Source organism: Papaver somniferum, chromosome 3, assembly GCF_003573695.1.
Source record: "Papaver somniferum cultivar HN1 chromosome 3, ASM357369v1, whole genome shotgun sequence".
Taxonomy (NCBI): Eukaryota; Viridiplantae; Streptophyta; class Magnoliopsida; order Ranunculales; family Papaveraceae; genus Papaver; species Papaver somniferum.
Genome location: NC_039360.1, coordinates 2477813 through 2488537, shown reverse-complemented (window position 1 = coordinate 2488537; position 10725 = coordinate 2477813).

Sequence of the window (10725 nt, the reverse complement as noted above, 5' to 3'; positions counted from 1 at the left end):
AGCATGATACATCATCGAAATCGATAAATATGAATCTCAATGTCGATTCGAACTTCAAATTCGGTATAACGACAAACAAACTATGAATCATGAAGCTTCAGGAGGGTTCTAACTTCAAACTTGGCATGATACATCATCGAAATCAATAAATATGAATCTCAGAGTCAATTCGAACTTCAAATATGGTATAACGACATAGAAACTATGAATCATGAAGCTCTGGGAGAGTTCTGTCTTCAAAATTAGCATGATACATCATCGAATCGATAAATTTGAAGCTCAATGTCGGTTTGAACTTCCTAAGAACGATGAATTCATTCATCTACAACTAAGATTCCATCGGAATATTCTCCGAAACCTTAAACACACCACAAATTTGTTAACTTCGACATTGAACCTGGCTACGAGCTCAAAACCTGGCCGCGAGTAGACTACAATAAGTCGGAAACTGCGTAAGAACGATGAATCCACCCATGTACAAGTAAGATTTCATCGGAATATTCTCCGAAACCTTAAACACACCACAAATTAGACACTGAACCAGGCTCTGAGCTCGATAGTTGGTCGCGAGTGGACTATTATAAGTCGAAAACTTTATAAGAACGATGAATTCACCAATCTACAGATAAGATTCTATAAGAATATTCCCCAAAACCTAAAATACACCATTAATTCATCAACTTCGATACTGGACCTGGATCCGAGATTAAAACCTGGCTGCGAATGGAGTATTATAAGTTGGGAACTTCGTAAGAACGATGCATTCACCCATCTACAGGTAAGATTCTATCTGGATATTCCCCGAGACCTTATACACACCACAAATTCAACACTGAACCAGGCTCCGACCTCGAAAGATGGCCGCAAGTGGACTATTATAAGTCGGAAACTTCATAAGAACGATGAATTCACACATCTACGGATAAGATTCCATTAGAATATTCACCCAAACCTAAAACACACCTCAAATTCGTCAACTTCGAGATATTCTACGAAACATTAAAAAAATCATATTTCGGCATATTGTATGCGTACCCGGATCCAAGATCGAAACCTGGCCGTCGAATCCCCCAAACCTCATTTTTTCCCACGTTCTATATTTTAACTTCAACAACACTTATAAGTGTTGTTATACGTTTCTATTAAAAAAAAAAACCTAAACTTGTGAACTGTAAGGATGGTTGATGAGCTAGACATCCATGCATTAGGTTCATGTTCGAATCTCCCCTCTAACGTATTTTTCATTATCATATTTTTGTGTTCTTCAACAACACTTGTGAGAATTGTGATAGGCTAAGTCACTACACTTATGAAACAAAGTTGTTATACCTAAATGTCGTCAGAACAGTTTTGCTAAAGGAGTTGTTGTTTGTTTTCTTAGCGCAACCCCTTGTTCCTAAGGGTTGGTAGTGATGATATACGACAACTCTTCCTTTGAAACCAGTTGTAAAACATAGGACTTTCTACGATGTATAGCGAAGTGTTGTAAATCTCCAGTTGTAGATGTATATTTTTCCCGTAGTGGTACATGATTGCACGGAGCTGAAAGATCTATTAAACTTACAACTGTGATTTGTGGAAAAGTTGGCTCAGATTTGGATGGGTTGATCTCCTTAGAATGACAGCAACTGAGTTTAGTTTGTGTAGATTATTTTAGATCACCCGAGCCGTGGATCCTGCCATAGTTAGGGAATCTCATGTAGACGTTTCAAAATTGAATGCTCAGATGATGAACTTATAATTTAATCGATCCGGAAACATCTAGCAAGGGTTGCAACTGGTTCAAGAGCAAGTATTTTCAATTCTTGGTGGGATATATAGTATGGCAGACATCATTTAAAACTAAATACGGTAGGAATTATTGTCGGGGTATAGTATGTCATGACATGAAAACAGTTATATGTATTTGCTACTGATAAGCACGTAAGTGCTACATTTTGTACCCATATTTATACTAGTTAGGACTCGATATTTTGGCTAACAACACTATTTTAGTGCTTTTGTAGAAAGTACCAGCGTATTCGATCATCCGAAAATAATTGGTTAAACTGGAAGATAAAATGGCTTTTGCGACTACACAGCACTTAAAACAGTGAGAGCTAGCTTGGCATCCCTGCGAACTATCAAGTTGCTGCACAGTCCAGAGTAGTGGGATAAATAGCAGCCTTCATTTGTAAGCACGTCAAGGCCACTGGTGGTTAAGGAAGTAGTGGGACGTGGCCTTTGTTGGATTAACTTCAACATTGAGACTGAGATAGTCTCTAACTAGTTTGGTCAGATTAAGGAAAGTCTAGCATGTATTCCTAAAGGGAATTAGGTTCTAACTTGTTCTAAGAAAAGGAATTACATGTACAAAAGGAATGTGGCTAGGAAAAGGAAATCCTAAGCTCTATATATGAATCTCCAATGTTGTGGATGATCATATGGAAGATTGCTAGCTTTGTGTTTAGTTTTGAGTGATTTTCTAAACATAATAAAGAAAGTAGTCTTTATATAAGATGAGTTTTGATCTACCTAGTTACCATTAATTGGTATCAGAGCTTGTCTCTGAGCCATGGAAAACGAAACCACCATTGTGGGTGCAAAACAGTTCACGCCACCATCAATACAAGTTCCAATCCTCAACGCCAAAAACTACACAGTATGGGCCATGAGAATGAAGGTAGTGATAAAAATCTACAAAGTTTGGGAAACAATTGATCCTGGTACATTGGACCCAGACAAAAACAATGTTGCCATTGGATTGCTCTTTCAAGCAATACCAGAATGTCTTGTTCTACAAGTTTGTGAACAGGAAACTTCAAAGAAAATTTGAGATGCAATAAAGGCACGTAATCTCGGAGCTGATCGAGTTAAAGAAGCCCGTCTGCAAACCTTAATGTCTGAATTTGAAAGAGTGAAGATGAAAGACACTGATACTATTGATAGCTTTGCAGGAAAGCTATCAGAGATAGCCTCAAAAGCTGCATCACTTGGACAAACTATTGAAGAGAACAAGTTTGTCAAGAAGTTTCTCAACAGTCTGCCAAGATCCAAATACATCCAGATTATAGCTTCTCTGGAACAAGTCTTGGATCTAAAGCAGACAAGTTACAAAGACATAATTGGAAGACTAAAAGCATATGAGGAAAGAATTCTCGACGAAGATAGCAATTCAGAAACTCAAGGAAAACTCCTGTATGCAAAATCTTCTCAACACAGTACCTCAACTACAAGCGTCAGAGGTCGTGGAAGAGGTGGCAGAGGTCGTGGAAGAGGTGGAAGGTTCAAATCGCAAGACAGAACAACAAATCAAATTGATCATAAACAAGGAAAGGAAAAGAAGGACAGATCAAAAATTATCTGTTTTAGATGTGATAAGCCAGGCCACTTCTCGTCTGTATGTCCAGAAAGAATACAAAAGAATCAAGAGGCTAATAAGAATAAAACAGAAGAATCAGACCCTGCCTTATTCATGCACGAAGTAGTTTTCTTGAATGAAGAGAAGCTAATACCAAAGAACTATGAAACAAAAGATTGTGAAGAAGGAGTCTGGTACTTAGATAACGGAGCCAGCAATCACATGACTGGTAAGAAACATTACTTCTCTGAACTTAACGAGAAAATAAAAGGAAAACTGAAATTTGGAGATGGTTCTTATATAGAGATCAAAGGGAAAGGATCAATCCTATTTCAAAGTAAAACAGGAGAACAGAAACTCGTCACAAATATCTATTACATTCCAAACTTACAGAGCAACATCCTGAGTCTGGGACAAGCTACAGAAGTTGGATGTGATGTTAGAATGCAACGTGAATTTCTTACAGTTCATGATCCTAATGGAAGGCTTCTTGTCAGAGTCTCAAGGTCACAGAATAGACTCTACAAGGTAAGTCTCACAATTGGGAAACCAATGTGTCTCCACATGAGCCTTGAAGATCAGACATGGAAGTGGCATGCAATATTAGGACACATAAGCTTTAGAACTTTAAAGGCAATGTCCCAGAACAAGATGGTTCGAGGACTACCGCAGATAAATGATGAAGCAAAAAATCTGTGAATCATGTTTAGTTGGGAAACAAACTCGTCAAGGTTTCCCAAAAGCAAAGACATTCAGAGCCTCAGAGCCATTAGAACTTCTCCATGATGATTTATGTGGTCCTATCACACCACAGACGCTTACGAATAACAAATACATATTTGTTATCATAGATGATTTCTCTAGATACATGTGGTCCATCTTGATGAAAGAAAAGAGTGAAGCATTCGACAGATTCAAAGTACTTAAGACTATGATTGAAAAAGAGTTCAACAAGGAGGTAAAGATACTTAGAACAGACAGGGGAGTAGAATTCACATCAGTAGAGTTCAACAAATATTGTGAGTTAAATGGAATCAAAAGGAAACTCACAGCACCATATACACCACAGCAGAATGGAGTGGTAGAGGGAAGAAATCGAACTCTAATGGAGATGACGAGAAGTTCATTAAAAGCCATGCAGGTACCTAATTATATATGGGAATAAGTTGTACCACACTCCACATATCTAATAAACAGGATACCTACGAAAGCTCTTAATAATATGACTCCGTATGAAAGCTTACACAAGAAGAAACCAAATCTAGATCATCTAAGAGTGTTTGGATGCAAAGCATATGCAAAATTTGAATCTGCAACTATTAAGAAGTTGGATGATCGATCTCAGACTCTTGTACATCTAGGAATTGAGCCTAGATCTAAGGCCTAAAGTTTATACAATCCATCAACAAGGAGAGTGGTAGTAAGTCGCGATGTGGTGTTTGATGAGACAGCACATTGGAACTGGATAGAAACAACCAATGAATCGAGAAGGGATCCAGCTATGTTTCACATGATATGGGGTCAAGTAATTGATGAAGGAGAAGGACCCATAACCATCAACACTGAAGAGAATCACTATGATAACCAAGAAGAAGAAGAGAATATTGAAAACACTGAGAATAACGTATAAGAAGAAGAAGAAGAAAACCAAGAAGCTCAAGCTATCCCACCACTGCAAAAATCAACAAGACAGACTCAAAAGCCACAGTATCTGGAGGATTATGTTCTTCAAGCAGCAGAGGAATGTGAGACATTATTGTTGTCCATTAATGACGAACCAAGAAACTTTAAGGAAGCAAAGCTTTCGCATAAATGGATACAAGCATGTAGAGAAGAAATTGTTTCAATCAACAGAAACAAGACTTGGTGTCTAGTTAATAAGCCTGGTGGGGTAAAAATGATTGGCCTCAAGTGGATCTTCAAGGTTAAAAGAAATGCTGATGGAACTATTAACAAATATAAGGAAAGACTTGTAGCTAAGGGATACGTTCAAGAATCAGGCATAGACTTTGATGAAGTTTTCACACCAGTTGCTAGACTAGAGACAATTCGTCTCTTAATAGCAGAAGCTGCATCAAACTCTTGGGAAATACATCATTTAGACGTAAAGACGGCATTCTTCCATGGAGAACTAAGTGAAGATGTGTATGTTGAACAACCAGAAGGTTTCGAAGTAAAGGGACAAGAACATAGAGTTTACAAGTTGTCAAAAGCTCTCTATGGTCTAAGACAAGCCCCTCGAGCCTGGAATACAAAGTTAGATCAAATCTTAAAGGGAATGAGATTCATAAAGTGTTCTAAAGAAACTTTTGTATACAGAAAAGAAGAAAAGGGGACACTACTAGTAATTGCAGTCTATGTAGATGATCTATTTGTGACTGGCAATTCTATCAAGGTGATCTGTGAGTTCAAGAAAGATATGTCATCTAAGTTTGAGATGTTTGATCTTGGGAAACTCGCATATTATCTAGGCATAGAAGTTCATTAAGGGATAGATGGAATTCGGATCAAACAAGAAATCTATGCAAAGAAAATTCTACAGGAAGCAGGACTTGAAACTTGTAATCCAACAAGAATTCCAATGGAATTTGGACTGAAAATTTCAAAAGCACAAGAGGAGCCTGAGATTGATCCAACAAGTTATAGAAGAAATGTTGGATGCCTTAGATACTTATTACACACAAGACCAGATTTGGCTTTCTCTGTGGGAGTAGCAAGCCGTTATATGCAGAGTCCACGCAAGTCTCATTGTGATGTAATAAAGCAGATATTGAGATATCTAAGAGGAACAATCAGCTATAGATTGAAGTATGATCGAGGAGGATCAAAAGGAATTGTTGGGTATAGTGACAGAAGTCATAATATTGACCAAGATGATGGAAAAGGTACAACTGGTCATATATTTTATCTAGAAGAAGCACCTATTACATGGTGTTCACAGAAGCAAGACACTGTAGCCCTCTCATCCTGTGAAGCTGAGTTTATGGCTACAACAGAAGCAGCTAAACAATCAATATGGCTTCAAGAACTGTTGGGTGAAATCAAAGGAAGAGAACCTGAAAAAGTTCTCATCAATATTGATAATAAGTTTGCAATTGCACTCACTAAAAATCCAGTGTTTCATGGGAAGACGAAACACATTCACAAAAGGTATCATTTCATACGAGAATGCATCGAGAAGGAGGTCATTAACGTAGAACACATACCTGGAACTGAGCAGAAGGAATATTTATTAACAAAGGCATTGGCTCGGATCAAGTTTGAAAAGATGAGGAAATTAATAGGAGTACAAGATTTTTCACAAGCACAGTTGAAGCTTAAGGGTGAGAATGTTGGATTAACTTCAACATTGAGACTGAGATAGTCTCTAACTAGTTTGGTCAGATTAAGGAAAGTCTAGCATGTATTCCTAAAGGGAATTAGGTTCTAACTTGTTCTAAGAAAAGGAATTACATGTACAAAAGGAATGTGGCTAGGAAAAGGAAATCCTTAGCTCTATATATGAATCTCCAATGTTGTGGATGATCATATGGAAGATTGATAGCTTTGTGTTTAGTTTTGAGTGATTTTCTAAACATAATAAAGAAAGTAATCTTTATATAAGCTGAGTTTTGATCTACCTAGTTACCATTAGCCTTCTCATAAACACATATCTTGGAAAGCATAATAGTGTCTTCTGTTTTTTAACAAGAAGAAATTCACATTTCTTAAGAAGCAGCAGATGAAGTCATTTTCTTCTTGCACCGGCTCTTGAGCAGTGAAGTTGGTTGTTTGAAGACTGCATGTATTAATCCATGGATTGTACTGGTAGTGTTATGCGAATTTTCAGCCGATGGCTTAATTCCATTATGTGAAGTAATGATCATGAGCTGCTGACATTGATGAAGAGTATACAGTGAGAAGAAGGGAATAAATGGAGCGACTGCAATGGGATACAGCGATGGAAGATGGCTGGAATTAGTTACAAATGGTGTTGGTTGTTCAGAATATATGAAGGCTTGAGAAGACATAAGAATAGATGAGTGATGTTGATTGCTACATTAAAAAAGACGCTAGGAGATGGATTACAACTCGGGTTTGCGTGATCGTCTGGACTGAACTTGGGGTTGTGGTCTGAAACTGAAGTTGTTCTGCGAAGGAGAGGGAGTTTAGCCTCGTCTGTTAGCTATACCAATAGTTGTTTATCCAAAAGTGGCGATGTATGGTTTTTCTGTGGGGTTTATTGAGCTGCTGGGTACGGTGGCTGAAGTGTTGGAGCAGTAGCAATTTCTATGAGCCGTTGATTCATGGCTGTGTATTCGATTGGAGAGCTTGGACGTGACTAAGATGATTCATACGAACTGTTGATGATGCTGGCAGAGATGAGACCATGGTGCGAGATTGAGATTCACGAGTTTGTTAGCTTGCCGGTTCATGCTGTGAACTTTGGTCTCAACTCAATTGAGAAACGAACAAGGGTTGAAAAGAAGATGGAATCAACTCCATGGAAATTCAGATGAAGGTGTTGCAGGGCCTGAGCATAGATGGCCAGTACTGACGTTTGCCTCTTGGCAGGAGTTGGTTGTTGGTCGAGCTAGTTTTAATCAGTGGAAGCGATCAGGGAGTAGAGAAGTAATACTGTGGGGCTGTGTTCGAATGAAATGGGTGATTGCTGATGTTCGAGACTCGTTAACAGGTCTGCAGACGTATTGGAGATGGTCCTGATGTTGGCTGGCTTATGGGACTTGATCGCAGTTAAGAAGATGGGCAGGTACTAGATAAAGAAAGAATTGGCAGCAGACAAAAAGTATCGTGCTTGCTGAATTTGAATGGGAAGTAGGTGGCTGCAGTTGGAGTTTGGAAAGAGCTTGGATTTGGAAATCGATGTCGAAGTCGAGATTAGGTTCAGTGAAGTGAGTGGCTATGCTGGTGAGTTGGGAGAGCTTTGAAACGTTGAGGAGATGAGGTGGCCGAGATTAGTAGACCAGGTTGGTATGGTGGTCGAACTGGCCATTGGCTTTTGGTGTTAGAATTTGGGCTGGGCCTTGGAAACTGCTTGCTAGATCCAGATTGGACTTGTCGCAGCACATTATAAACCTACAGAGACTGGAGAAGAGGGGGAGGCCGGTTTTGGAGAGAGTTTGGTCTACTCTGTTAGTGACAGACAAATAGAAGGTTGGCGGCCGCGAGGTTTTTTTTTAAGAGCGGAAGAACAAGAGAAGACAAAGGTCATCGATTTCGGTTTAATCATTTCTTCTCTTGTTATTAATTTTAATGGGTTTTAAGAAATCCATTACCATGTATTGCTAGACATTTCGTAATTAGGGTTTATGTTGAAACCACATAGAGTTTTAGGCTATTTTGGATTGAATAAAATTTGAGCAAAAGAATATTATGATTTGAATAGATTACTTCTATGAATTTATTTATTGATTCAACGATGATATGAGTTGTTGCTTCACCTGTTATAATAACCTTTGTGCGTAATTGTTAGGTTCATAATATATTTTTATTTTGATAATTCCATGCTTGGGTTAATATCTTTGATGGGTTATGCTTAGAAGAGCCGTATAATAGTTGTGAATCAATATTTTGGTTTCGTATAAATTTCTTGCTGATACAATTTGATGGTTCATGCTTGGATTTAGTCTTTTGATGTGCCATGCTTAGGGTATACAAGTGATATTTGCGACGCTAATACTTATAATAGGTGATGTCGATAGAACAGATGATAAATAATTCATGGATTATGTTTCATTTCAGTAATTGAATAGAAGTTGTGGTGGATACTATAAACCCTGGTTACCTTCTCTCACTCTACGAGTTCACTTTATTACTTTACTTTAATTTTATTATTTCATTTTCAATTCTAAAAATCCAAAAATATTGTTTCTGTTAGTTAATTAGGAATACTGGTTATTGATATTTCCACCGCTCCTCGTGGGAACGATCCGTACTTGCCTCTATCTACTAGTTGGACACCGTGCGATTGCGGTTATTATAAATAGGCATCTCCGAACCCTAACAGCTACCATATTTTTAGTCTTGAATGTTGTCTGCCACACCACTTCTAAGGTTTGGCTTCACATAACAGAGAGATACGCTCTTTCCTCAGTGTGACAGCTTCGGAGGATGGCGGGCCACGGCCCACTGTTAATGGAGGGCAAAGTGAAGTATGTATTCAGGCAGTCTTCATCTATCTTGATAATCTAGGAAAGTGGGGGTGATGCAGGAGCCAGTCCGCACAGGGGGATGACTTCAAATAAGAAGTTGCTCTACTGTGCTCAGCAATCGTCTAAGTCAACTGAGCGAAACAAAATTCACCTTAAAGAGATCCTAATCAGCTCGCAATTCAGTATAATAATGTTTCTGACCTGTTGGCTACTATTCCAAAGATTACCTGGCCAAGGCTTCTCTTGAATGCAAGGCACATGCACGGGCTCTTCGGTACTTTGAGTCGTATGTCCTCGAAGAATCAGGATCCTTTAAGGTTGAGGATGTCTCTACTCTGATGGGGATATACAGTGACCCAAAGTACCGAGGAGCCCAGATGCGCCTCCCAAACTGCTCAAAGTATCGATGCAAATTGCTCATTCCAAAGAAGCTTTGCTCGCTCCTCTTGCTGCTGCTGGAATGGATACCCCTTTGTGGTAAAGCTGCACATATTATGCAAACTGGAAGACTTCGATGGTCTTCTGGTCAATGATTCGTTATAAACGGGTGTGCTTATGTTGTTGACTGAGATGTCTACTTCGATTGACGAAGTCCCCGATTATGGCAGGCTATCTGGATGGAATGCGGATGATAATCTTACTGATGGAAGTGGGAGAGTTCAAGATGATTTAACTCTAAAAAAAAGAACAAATTCCAACGGACTTTGCATTATGGAAGGTGAGACAATTAACATCATGCATGTATGCTGTGTGGTTTGTTTTCTTTTGTGTTGCTGCTCATCGTCGTCTTTGCATGGTTGCAGGCTGCAAAGCAGGAGGGGAGATTAAATGGAAAAGTCCCTAGGGATATGGCAGACCTGGATGGCACGTAGAGTGGTGCTATGAGTATCTGACTTCTTCCGTCCATATTCAATTATTCATGGTGGGGGGTGGGGGGGAATGGATTTGATGTTGCCACATCATGAAAATGAACTCGCACTGAGATCCGCAAAGTAGGTCATGGGAACAAGAAGAATGTACCGTGGTGGCCCAGAAATGCAAACATTTTCAGACCCAACTCAATCATGCACCATCATCATATGGGAGGTTTCAACTCTTCATGCAGATGTTAATTTTGGTCAGTATTCCTACCCAGGGTACCGCCCAACCATAAGCCGTCACTTCATGCCAGAGCCTGCAACTCCATAGTATGCTGAGCTATAGAGGAGCACTGAGCACCGATCACGAGTCCTT